Source organism: Lactuca serriola, chromosome 8, assembly GCF_051521515.1.
Source record: "Lactuca serriola cultivar US96UC23 chromosome 8, Lser_US96UC23_V15, whole genome shotgun sequence".
Taxonomy (NCBI): domain Eukaryota; kingdom Viridiplantae; phylum Streptophyta; class Magnoliopsida; order Asterales; family Asteraceae; genus Lactuca; species Lactuca serriola.
Window position 1 is genome coordinate 299,389,493 of NC_136415.1, and position 13,679 is coordinate 299,403,171.

Here is a 13,679-nt window from a genome sequence, read left to right on the forward strand (position 1 = left end):
TCATATATATACTCATGGGGTTTCGGTCCAAACACCATTTGGGCTGAAAACTCCTAACTCTTGGAGTTTTGCGAAAATGATGCACCATGAACCTAGGGCATCCTCTCTCCTGGTATTCATTGAAGTACTCAGCTTTAACACACTTAGACTGACTCCAAAATGCTTAACATATAGCAGGAACAGTTCTGATTTCTATTGAAGTGAATGATTGTTCAGAATAGAAATTTTGGTTTGTCACAGTTGATCTCTCTGAACTTGCTAATGCTCCCTTCGCTAATCCATCCAATGATCCACGAGCAACTCATTTCAAGCTTTTCCTGGAGAATCAAGTACCAGAAAGGGTTTACTGATATGAAGACTGATGAGTCTATCATCAAAACACACCGTCACATACAGGATCCAAGGACTAATGAGCCTTTCAAGACGGTGTTATGGCCACCTACCAACCATGTGAGACATATTCTAGTGTTGCAGAATGTTTGCAATGGTTCTTTGAGAAATATGCTCTACTGGGTTTATGATGAATCCACAACTTCTGTTGTCATCAAATTTACAGATGGTTGCTTTCGCTTGTTTGACAAGAGAGATCTTCTTCAATTTGGAAGGTGGGATATTCACCATCTGGCTCAACATCAAATCAAGGTAGCTGAAGAGATTTTTGAGAATGTAGCTAAAGAATACACTGCCATGGTTACATAGATTATTCAAAAGGAGATGTGGTTCGGTGCCAAGGGGGGTCAGATGTGGTTATCATTGAAAAAGACTGAATCAATGCTAGCCTCAAACCAAGGGGGAGATTGAAAGGTCTTATTTTTGTTGTTTGGTCTAGGAAATCATATGTATAGGTCTTAATGGGTTTATGGTCATGTTTTGTTGATGTTTGCAGTGTTTACGATCATCTATCCCCTATATATAGGGTTTGTCAGAGTCTGTCAGGGTTGTTGACGAACCAGAGTGATGTGTCTTATAGTTTACGGTCAGAGTGTGTGTAACTAAGGTGTATTTGATGTTTTTATGATATAAACGTGTGCATGTTTGGCTTAATTCTTCTTCTACTCCATTCTTATTGTGTTTGATTGCAATTTGTTTGATCACTGGTTTGGATCCTCAGTTTTAGGGACCTTACACCTACAATAAACCTTTAGTTATCACTAGCATGTGACCTGAGGTTAAAAACCTATTGTGTTTTAATTGGTACGTTCTTGTTTTTATGCACTCCCAGTTAATTTAGAAAAACTTATGAGTTCTATATTTTATTTAAGTCAAAAAGCAAAGCATGATGGTTAGTGAAGGTACATTGATCAGTACAGGAAAGTTGCTAATGCAGCAGAAGCACTGGTAGGCTTTGAGCTGGCAGAAGGCAAAAACTTTAGAATAACAAAGTTTAGTCCATGAAGGCAAACTACGTTTGAGTTTGGTTTGTCCTAAACCTTGTCTTTTGAGTGTAGGTTGAAATTCAAAGATCCATATGGATGGGAATGTATTCACCTTCAAATATAAGTGGCAAAAGGTTTCGCTCTAATTCATGAATATGGTTATGAGGAAATATTTCCACTGATATATTCTAAAATCTGATAAAGATCAAAGTGGATATTGGTTGTATTAATTGCATTCTCTCATTCACAATATGATTATGGCATCCATCTTCATATTTCGAATTGTGAGGATTGGTAAGGAATTGTTTAAAATTTCAAGAGATATGTTTATTATACCTTGAAGGCTTTGAACACATACACTATCTAGATAAAGTTCATAAGCTTGAGAAGTCTAATTAGAGACTTGATGAAGCATCGCAAAATAGAAATCTGCACTTCTATAAGAAAGCCAAAGGGTATTGGTTTCAGGAAGTACAATTAATTTCTAAATACATGTCAAAGCTAGTGGGAGCATAAATGGTAAGCTGGTATTGCATGATGACAATACTATACGTAGAAAAAAATGTCTATAGTTTCCAAATTGCAAAGTTCAAGATCTGTTTTATTACGATAGACTTAAGGGAGAGGGCACTCATACTTCCTTTTGAATCTAAAGGTTTAGATCGTATAATTTGATAGAACTTAGGAAAAGACATATATGAATATCAAGTTGAAATGGTTCAACATAGGTGATTCCATATATGGAAATATTTTAACAAGAAATTGAACATATATTAAATATTTGTACAGGTAATAATGATTCGATTCCTTTATGCTTCGAATATAGAATCAATCGTATATGCTATAATATTTACCCATTCTAATTTTTAAATGCCTTGAGCATTGTGAGAAAATGATTAGAACTTTTTGACTAAAGTTGTTAAACAACTATCAAGAACACTCTGAGGTTTTACCAAAGATTGCTTGCCTGTGGACAGTTGGAAGTATGGTGTTGTTAGGGACGAACCATAGTGAAACTTTTTGGATTGAGATGACTCTTGGTCAGAATTGATGGTCATATGGGAATATGGAGATGTTTCCATAATGGGAGATGTTTTTAAAATCTACATGTGAGTTGCAAACTTTAATGTAAGAGAAGTTTCCAAGGATTGTACCTTGAATTTGAGACTTCATAGCCATGGAATTGTTCTGAGTAACAAGTTTTAGTGGAATATTCTATAATATAGAAGGCTTGGTCTCTTTGACTTTAGAACCTCGACAACACAGAAGGTCAATGCATGAAAGGATGAAACTGCACTACATCTTAGATAACGATAAGAATTTGGAATTATGAAATAAGTATCATTAGAGTAAAGTCCAGTTGATCTGTTCGCGAAGGAGGGACCATGGAGACGCATAGTATGCATGTTTATAACAGGGCATGACTGATGTTATTTAATTCAAGTGGTTAGTAGATTATAGGAAACAATGTACAATGAATAAATTCATAATTTTTATGGTGATTAAATAATAGGGAATTATTTATATTCAAGGGTTGTGATACCATAGTTAATTAATTTATTATTGTGTTTCACTTTACATGGTTTACCTCTACAATATTAACTTATTTGAAATATCACAATCAGTCATACTTTAGGAATAGGTATTGATTTAAGACTATCATGAATCGTTTGTAGATTTTCCATAGAGATTGGACATAGCATAGGGATTACTGCAAAATTCATGAGTACATAGAAATAGGGATTTTGAGTATTGCTTAAACCCGTGCTTAGAGATTACTTCATGGATTTAATCATGAGTAATTCGAAGACAATAATATCATCTATTCTTCAAACAAAGATGTATAAGTTATATGTTGCAAATCAATTGTGCATTGGTTTACTCGAACGCATCTCATAACTAGGTGTTATAAAGTGTAATTTCATGCATGATTTGGTGAGTAAAAATGTATGATTATATCATCATATTTAATTTTTTCTTTTTCCTTATCATGAAAAGCGATATCGTTAGTCACCTCGGTGATTTGAGTTGATCTTTGAAAAACAGACACCTGGTCTGGACTAAATTGAGGTGACTGATTCTGTAGTCTAAATTTAATCATTAAAATTGTAGGCCGAAGAAACAAATAAATGAGCATGATGTCGATCATTTAATCTAAGACTCTATTCATATGATATCATGAAGAACAAAGGGATAGCTGATTACTTATCTTAGGACCAACGTCTAATCAGAATTTGATAGTATCTTTGGAAAACAGACTTTACTGGTTATTTGGAGTTGTACATGCAATTATAGTTAGTGACTTATCCAAGTAGGAGATTGCTGGATTAAGGTGTCTAAGGTCCTAACTAAATTGGTATAATGTTGAAGAATAAAAATAAAGTCCTTTTTGGGGTTGCCCTCGTAACTAATAAAAGAGGCAATCCTCCTGATAGTAGATAAGGAAAGGATTTGAATACAATTAAAATCTAGTATTTAATTATTCAAATCTAGATTCATCTACAAGTTACCTAAATTATAAATAGGACCCTTGGAGCACCAAAATTCGTGGCTAGACTTTTCAAGAGTGAAATCCAAAAATTTACTTTCAATTCCCTCTCTCCTCTTAATCTTAGGTTTTCTTGTGTTGTAGGTGTGAAACATTAGAGACACACATACTATTGGAACTAGTTTTTCCAAGGAGACAAGAAGATTTTTATTAGCTTGATTAGAATTAACAAAAGGTATGTGTTCTTAACCATGAAGTTCGATTCATAGGGTTTAGTTTATGTTTTTCATAAGTATGTGACTATTAGATGTGAAAAAGACATAGATCCACATGTACAATTGATTTGTGACCTAAATACGCCAATAGTTACAAAGTACAAAGAAAGTTCTGGAAAAGGGTTGCCCTTAACCAAGAGTACAGTACAATATATAATACTCTCAACAGACACAAAAAGTATAGAGACACTTCGACATTGAAAGTGTTATAGCCTATATGCTCTCTAAAGTATATAGATATATCGAAGGTACGTAACCTTTGATATAAACAACAAGACGCACTTCGACATTAAGATCTAAAGACTTTGATAGAGAATATCTTCACAACATCTTATACTCTACATGTTCAGTGAAAATATGACCTTCAGGTTCTCTAGGCAACAACACATATAAGAAATCCTAATATTGCATCAACCACTCCCTAAAGTTCTTGCAATTCACAAATCAACAAGTATCCATATAACAAGTGTACATATATTAGGGAATTACTCTACATTGAGCTCCGACTGACTGTACACATTGCATCCTTCTTCTCCATTTTTAAGTTATACATGTAAAAAAATGGTTGTAAAATTTTACAGATCCTTGGTTTGAGTTTGGAATCACATGAGTGTTCATCCAACTCGTTCAACCAAGGCTCTAATACATACTTGTAACATCTCAAAAATCATGGTAAAATTTTTCAATTTTAAAAAGAGTTAACAGTCATTTTCATAAACCAAACATCATTAAAATCATTGTTTCCCAATTTGCCATAAAATCATGTATAATGTTTATAGTCACGCCATTTCCTTTCGCCGATCCTTAAAAGTACATGAACATTTAAATCGATAATTATAAGCAAAACCTTAGTGAGTTCCTTAAAAATAACCCACAAAATAATGCACATATGATGCATACACACAAGGCGTACAACACAAGGATGGATTGCTACATAGGCCTTCAACATAAAGTTGGACCGCGCCCTAATCCTATAACATAAAGTTGGACCGCTCCCTTTGGGCCTACAATATCATTTGGACCGCCTGAGTATTCAACACATAGCTAGACTGCCCTCAACCTATATACAATTAATAGACAATAAACAAACAAATAGTCACAAACAATTATTAACAAATCTACATGTCTAACAGATCACTACAACATACCAACATCCTAACATACAAAGGATCTATATTTTAGTACAAAGTATAGTGAGAAAACTCACCTCACAGTCGATAGCAGAAATCCCTATAGCTCAACACACGTAACAATCGGTACAACGGCCACCTAGACATTACATAATGGGTAAATTCTCAATCTAAGACCTGAACACTAAAGTTTGACTTTAAGTCAAACTTAGTAAAAAAGTCAACAGTCAATGGCCAAGGTTAACAATTGAGCCACGACATCATGGCCAACACCATGGCCACGTCGTGGTAGCTAGACTCCAAAATAGCACCACGTCGTGGTAACGTTCTGTTTTAGCTTAATTCATTAAGCTCTTAACCCTTATTTCTAGAACTCCAAAGGGATGGAGGTTGGAGTTGAGAGCAAAACCTAATCATAAGGTTTCCTAAATATGGCCTAAGACTTGAGATCTAGGGTTTTGCACCCAACCATCACCATGGTGTAGCCAATACATGACTACGCTGTGGTCATTTAAAACATACAGCTCATTCGGATGGCGGGACTGTGTCGTGGTGAGCTCCATCACCACATCATTGTCGGTCAAAATTCACTAAAACTCTCCAAATTAGAATTGATAAATCCCAATAGCAATACCAAAAAACAAATGTTAAAGTGGGGGACCCACGTGTGTCTGTGTTTTGGGTGTGGGGGGGGGGGGGGGCTTGAGCATTGAGATTCTGCTTCTTATCTGAATTTTTGTGATTGTAGGGAGATGCTAGTCTTACTACGGTGGATGGTGGTGTCCATACTTAATGGTGCATGTGGTGCCAAGGAGAATTAAAACTTTTATTTGGCGAGTTTTTTTGGATCGGTTACCAACACGATTTAACCTATCTACGAAAGGTTTGGAGCTTTCATCCATGGTGTGCTCCGTTGTGTTGTGTTCTCATGGTGTACAAACTGCACAATATCTTTTTTTCTATATGAGGTAGCCGTTGATGTTTGGAATCCTATTGCAAAATGGTGTTACCTGTAGTACCTTCGATCAATGAACAGTTATCATGGATTGATGACCAAAACCTCTACTGACAAGAAACGTCAACCGGAAATGATTGTCCCAATTTCATGTTGGTTTATCTGACGACCACGTAACTACTCACTTTTGGGGATTTACAGCTCAAGATAAATTCAACTTTTTAATAGTGTAGTGACTAATTCTTTTTCATGGTTGAATAACCGAGCTTCCAATTCCGGTATAGTTTGGAATGCTTGGCTTTTAAATTTGTTGTAATTATTTTTTTTAACATTTTAGTAACTTAGTAGATTATTTAATATATATAAAGTTACAATTGTTCAAAACAAAAAAAAATTAAATATTATAATATTGGCTTTAATATCTTTAAAACTAAGCTAATCACCAAAATGCCCAAAACTTTTATGCATTTATATCACAAAAATGGAATTGAAAATTAGTCTTGTGAGTGGTCGGACTATAGATTTGCAATCTATTTTTGAAAAAAAAAAGTATTTTTGTAAAATATGAGAAAAAAAATTATTCTGCAGAATATGTCCATAAAAGATTAAAAGTTATTTCACAATCACTTTTTAAGCGAAATATGTGGTCATTTTTTAATAAACATGTAAAAGGTGGTCATTTGATGTCCAAACTCCTCCCATTTTGATCACTTCATTGATCTTCCATATAATTATGATATTGAAGTGTACTATAAATTTAAGCTCCAAAAAAACGGAATTAGAGGGATGAAAAGAAACAAATACAGAAGCACAACAAAAGGTGCAACCAAGATAGATGACAAATCAATTACCTGAATCTTACTGCTGCACAGATGAAAAGAAACAAATGCGGCAGCAGGTCATTTGATGTTAAAACTCCTTTCTTTTTTTTTTCGAATTCAAAAGATTCAATTCAATAGTAAACCAATCTAACTACTTGATCTTGTATAAAATAAAAATCCAAGCAATATTCTCAAAATTGACACCTTCAAACAACATCCATATTACAAAAACAAAATCTAAATAGTAGTATAAAAAGCACGTTAGCAGTATTGGAAAGCAAATTAACCATTGATTACAAAGACAAAATCTATGCATGTTCTCTTCCTCTCTTGATCTTGGCAACTCTTAACACGACCGCAACGTATATATTTTCCATGGTTTCCTCAGCAAAAATGAAAAGCTTCTGTCTCCAATGCTTTTTGAAGAACAGAAGTCCAATTACACCCCAAAACCCTGTTGCAAATCCACTCATTATGTCCATGTAAAACAACCATACCTTGCTCTGCTCATCAGCTGCTTTGTGTTTCTTCTCGTTCGTGGCTGTTGATGGGTCTTCTCCCGGATTTGTGCAATTGTTTAGCAATGGAGGTCCACAGAGATCTTTGTTCCCTTCATATATCGATGGATCTGTAAGGGTCTGCAGTTGGCTTCCTGTTGGAATTCATCCTGACAAGTTGTTGTGTGACAAATTCAAACGGCTCAAAAAGGTCAAATCTGCCATGCTCGGAGGGATCACACCAGTCAACTCGTTTCCAGATAAATCAAGAGATTCCAACTTCATCATGCTACCAATGTTATCTGGAATATAGCCTTTGAGATGATTATTAGACAAATTGAGACCCACCAACATGGAAAGTGCAGTAAGCTCGACTGGTATTTCTCCAACAAGTTGATTGCTAGATAGGTCCATGTTATAAACCATATACACAGTTTTTGTATATTCAAGAATAACACCTTTCATGACCTGATTAACATTCTCATCGTTATCGAAAGAGGGATCTGCAGCGTACCTAGATCTGCTTTCATTAACCATCACATTCAACTCTCCTAGACAACTAGGGATGGGTCCCTTTAAGTTGTTGTGTGCAACATCCAAAATTTGAAGATTTGAAGCTTTGCACAAAGTCACAGGAATTCCTCCGGTGAAGTTATTTTTGTGTAACCTCAAAACTACCAAATATGTAAGGTTTGTTCCAAGAAATTCCGGTATGTTTCCAGAGAATTTATTATCACCCACATCTAAGATTTTTAAATATTGTAAATTCCTCAATTCTCGAGGAAGTTCACCACTAAGTTTATTGCCATTCAGTTTTAACCGACGTAATGAATTACGAGCTATAAAACTTGGAATGACACCAGATATTTGATTTGAGCTAAGTATCATGGTATTCAACAGGTGCGGATTCTCAAGACACCTTGGAATTTTACCGGTTAACCTATTTCTGGAAAGATCAAGATACCTCAAATCTGTCCTTCTACACAATGACCTTGGAATCGATTCATTGAAAAAGTTATTTTCTAAAAATAATACCTGAATAGATGCATATCCACGAAAGGTTTCCCCATTAGGAAGGTTTGTCAAAGGTCCGATGAGTTTGTTGTGAGAGAGATCCAACTCAGGAATGATGGGCATCTTCCAGAACCATCTGGGCAGAGCTCCCGAAATTGTAGCATTTGACAACACTAACCTCCTAAGCTTCCTTTGACTTCTAAGCCACTGCGGAAATTCAGTACCAATAGTGCAAGAACCAAGGTCAAGAGATACCAATTGAAATGGAGGTATCCACTCTCGTGAAACATTGAATGTCAACTTGGTGTTAGAAGAAATATCCAAGACCTTCAACATTGAAAGGTTAGCAAAATGGGCTTCAATAACTACTCCTTCAAAAGAATTATTAGAAAAATCTAGAGAATGGAGTTTAGTAAGTTGCCTAATTGAAACTGGAATAGTATTATTCAAGAGATTTGAACGTAAGGAAACTGTTTGTAATGAAACAAGTCTTCCTAGAGATGATGGGATGGGGCCAGTTAACCGATTGAAGCTTAGATCTAAATATGTTAAAGCTGCCAGGTTTCCGAAGGATTCTGGAATTGAACCATTCAATTGATTAAAAGAAAGGTCAAGTTTGGAAAGATTCCCAAGGAATGTAGAAATTGAACCGGTCAACTGGTTACCGGAAAGATCAAGATGTAGATAATTTGGCATAGTAGGAAGCAGTGAATTCAACATGTTTTGTGAGAGGTCAAGGACTCTTAGGGAAGTCATCTTTGTGAAAACAGATGGAAATGTGCCTTCAACTGAATTTAGGCTTAGATCCAGGTGTTGGATGTTAGAAAGTGTGCTGAGATTAAGACCAAGGGAAGATAGATGGGTCTTATGAAGCCCACAATGTGACAAATGCAGCTCTGATAAAGAAGGGATCATGCTTAGCAAGTTCCCAAAGTTCCATGCTAAAGAAAGATTGAAGTATGAAAGATCCAGAAATGTTAGGGATGACATGTTTTGAAGAATGCCAGGGAGAGGACCTTGGAAAGAATTAAAGCCAAGATCAAGGTGTTTGATGTTGGGAAGTATTCTACTCAAATTAAGAAAAGGACCAACATCAGCATTAGAGAGTCCACAACCTGACAAACTTAACTCTTTCAACGAAGGAATCATGTAAAACAGCATGTCCGTGTTTTGTGCTCCGCAAAGATTAACCCAACTCAAGTCAAAATGCTCAAGTGACAAAAGGCCAGAAATCCATGTCATGTCATCTACCATCGGCTCATAACTATCTGAATGGAGATCAAGAACCTTTAGATTAGAAAGGTTTCCAATGTGAGGAGGAATAATACCATCAAATCCAGCATGGGACAGATTGAGGTAGGTCAGGTGTTTGAAGGATCCAATGAACTTTGGGATCCGACTTCCTTGAAAATCATTCCCACTCAAGTCCAAGTGTTTGAGATGCCTCAACTCTGACAAAGAAGAGTCCACTTCATTACCACTTAAGTAGCAGCCCAGCTCTAACACATCTTCAGATCCCCTACATCCTCTGAGATGAAGGCTTTTGACGCTTCCAGTGACACCATCGCAGTCGATTCCTTCCCAAAGGCAACAGTCATTGCCAACCCATGATGACAACATTCCAGAATCATCTTCAACACTGTCTTTCAACTTGAGAAGAGCAAGTCGCTCTTGCTCAGAGCAAATGACACTGGTATTTTCATTGCTCAAACAAGTATATGTACCTCCTGCAAACAATAATACACATACAAAAATGAGATGATTCCCCATTATCAACCGTAACTCTGTTTAGAAATTGGAAAGAAATCTGAAGTAGAAAGATGGATTGTTAAGATGAAGTAATCGGTTGCTATAATGAAAAAACTAGTTAATCTATAATGCCATGGAAGACTTGGAAGTCAGTGACAGTGACAGACTTGCATTCTTGTGGTCCTATTATATATATATATATATATATATATATATATATATATATATATATATATATATATATATATATATATATATTGAAATGATGAGTCAATATGTCTTCAACTTATTTGGTGTAATCTCTCTATCATAATTAATGTTGATTTTTTATTAAATGTCAATTTTTTGTTTGTTAATTTTATTTCAAATGAAAGTCTGTATATAAGCTAAACAACCAAGCGTGATAGAGAAATGATCAAGACCGCATAACATATTAGTTGGTTTGAAGAAAGTGGTGAACAATATAAAAATGAATTAATAATATAATAAATAGAAAGAAACCTTGGAAGTCAATAGAAGAATAATATCCAATAACTTGTATTCCTTTAGTTCACACATCACATGTAAATGTCTTAGGCCTCGACTTTTCATTAAAAGGCTTTGATTATTTGACTTTAACAAGGTTGAAGTTTCCATTCCAGCCCAATAAAAGACAAGTTACATAGTTTTAAGCCTAAATTTACTTAAGGATGGTCTGAAGGATACTGTAATTTTCTTTTATTTGTGTATTATAACATCTTACTTTCATTTTTTCTACTACAACATTGTGTTTTCAACATTTTTCTTATTAAGGCATTCTACTTAAAAGAATGTTACGAGTTAATTTATTGCATTGTACGAAAAAATAGCAATGAAAATTGCTAAATATTTGGATACGATGATTAGGTAGATTTCTCAAAGTACAATTTTCTAATCAAAAGAAATAAAAGTCTAAAATTACAATAAGCAAATTAATGAAAACATGTTGCTATATATTGCATTTAACCCGTATAGTTGTAAACAAGAACCTACAAAATGAGAATGCTCAAATAGCTAAATTTTTGCATTACCAACAATCAAGTCAAGTATTAATTAAACAGAATGAAGAATTTATCAAAGCCCAATAATTGAGCAGATTTAATATACAATAGCTACAAATATCTTGCAAATTATTGAAGAAATTACTTTTCCAATTAAAATGAATGTTTGCCTTCTTGAAGTTACCAGACTTAAGAAAGATTTTTAACAAGGGGAATGCTGAAAGGCATTCCAGTAAACGCTTTATGATATTTTCAGACACACAGTTGGGAGAGGTATTGATTTCAGTTTCTAAACCAAATTTGCATTTAGTAAATTTAAGTAAAACTATTGTTGCAAGCTAGAACTCATGTCTTTAAATGGATTGTTTTGGTTCATTCTTTATTTCTTACGAGTCAAATAGGTCAACCACATTAAAAGTTGTCCAAGATTTATTTGAATGCATCAAACCTTGTGAACCGTTTTAGTAAAAATAATATTTCACTTCTGTAAATATTTTTGTAATAAGCTCCCGGCAATTATTTACTAACTAAAATCAGATATTTAACTATAATTGTATATAAAGTTTTTATAGTAACCCACTATTGAACCAATAAGAAAAAAAAAATACAAACATTCATTTGTTTTTTCTTGTTTAAGTTTATAAAAATTTATAATTTCTTGGAAGGAAATGATAGAGAAAAAATTATCACACTTGTTAAAATGTTTTAGAATTAACTTTTATCATGATGAATAAAATCATATTAGAAGAAGCTTTGAAATGATGAATCAATATAAGTTCAACTTATTTTATCTAATTATTATGTTACTTTGTTCATTTCATTGTGATACCATTCTTCCAAGAGCATAACATCTTGGTTGGTTTGAAGAAAATGGTTAATGAGCATGTCATTCCCTATGTGTTTAACAGAAAGTCTTTAACAAAGATAAAAAAAAAAATACAATTAAATGAATTGATTTTGGTCATTCTTCATTTCTAATGGGGCAAATAAGTCAACTAGATTGAAAGTTCTCCAAAATTTATCGTAATGCATCAAACATTGTTAGCCGTTTTATTATAAAAAAGTCAACATTATAATTTTGTATACACTCCCATAAATTATATACCAACTAAATTAATATAATGTAAAGTTTGTTGAGTAAATTACAGTTTTGATCCTTGTGGTTTGGTCAAATTCACGGTTTTGATCCATAAGTTAAAAAAGTTGATAGGTTGTATCCCTGTGGTTTTAACAAATTACAGTGCCAATCCCTCTGTCCAAGTGAAGAGAATATATTATCCTTTTATAATTGATTTTGGCATTTTTTTAATTACCTAAGTAAATAAATATGATTATTCCACTTTTCTTCAAAAAAACACCCTGCAAACCAACCAATTTCAAAACATCCTTAATTCCAGTATCCCGATATAGTAGTCTGAGACACATAGAAACAACCCATTATCAACAAAACTCACCTTATATTACATTTGATTGATAGAATTTAACAGATAATAGCCTGAAAAACAGTCACAGACCTGTTTAATCTGATGGATCAGACCCACAGACATCAACTTCGGTTATGATGGGGGAAGCCACAAGTAGTGATTGCACCTTGCAATTCATGCTCATTAAATTACTTTGTTCAACGTGTGTGACTCCATTATTCCAAGAGCATAAACTGTTATTTAGTTTGAAGAAAGTGGTGATCAAAGCAATGCATTTATAAAAAAAGAAAAGAGAAAAAAAAAAGTGGCCTTGGAAGTCAATGAAAAAAATAGACCCACAAATATGTATTCATTTAGTCCCGAGAGCAAATGTAAATGCCTCGAGCTTTCATTCAAAGACTTTGAAGTCAACACAAAACTATAAACTTTATTTTGATTTTTAAATGTTTATGAAACTAACTTGCAGGGACTAGACCATTTTACCCTTACATTCTGACAAACGATTTTCAGAATATTCATTAATTTTTTTCATTATGCTTCTAATTCAGCGTGAGAGGTCAGAGAAGTTTGGACTTGGGAGGAAAAAAGAAGGGTAGATAGGTAAATAAGTGTCATATTTTAAGTGCTTAACCCCTTAATCACATTAAGTAAAAACACACAGCTCCTTAGACAAGAGACGCTGCTTACTGAAAAAGGTATAGAGAACTCATGACCATATCTTATACATTTCAATTAAGGAGATAACTTGCTAATGAATGAGGGCAGCTTAACATAGACCTTTCAGGCTTTCAAAAGCCGATGCATTGGAATTTTGTTAGCGACTCTTGGAGAACTTGGAATAGTAGTCGATATTTTTGTTTTTATGGATGATTATATTTGAGTGTACTTCGTGAAAAATAAGTTTGGAACCTTTGAATGCTTCACAAACTTT

The 13,679-nt window shown here is 34.1% G+C and overlaps 1 pseudogene across 1 annotated transcript; it reads right to left on the bottom strand.

Moving 5' to 3' along the window:
• Positions 1–7,183: 7,183 nt before the first annotated feature.
• On the bottom strand, positions 7,184–13,083 carry LOC145069038 (receptor-like protein EIX2; annotated as a pseudogene). Its single transcript, XR_013689241.1, has 2 exons — positions 12,839–13,083; positions 7,184–10,283 (listed from the first exon to the last, which is right to left on the bottom strand). The product of XR_013689241.1 is annotated as a receptor-like protein EIX2 (transcript).
• Between the last annotated feature and the right edge of the window lie 596 nt (positions 13,084–13,679).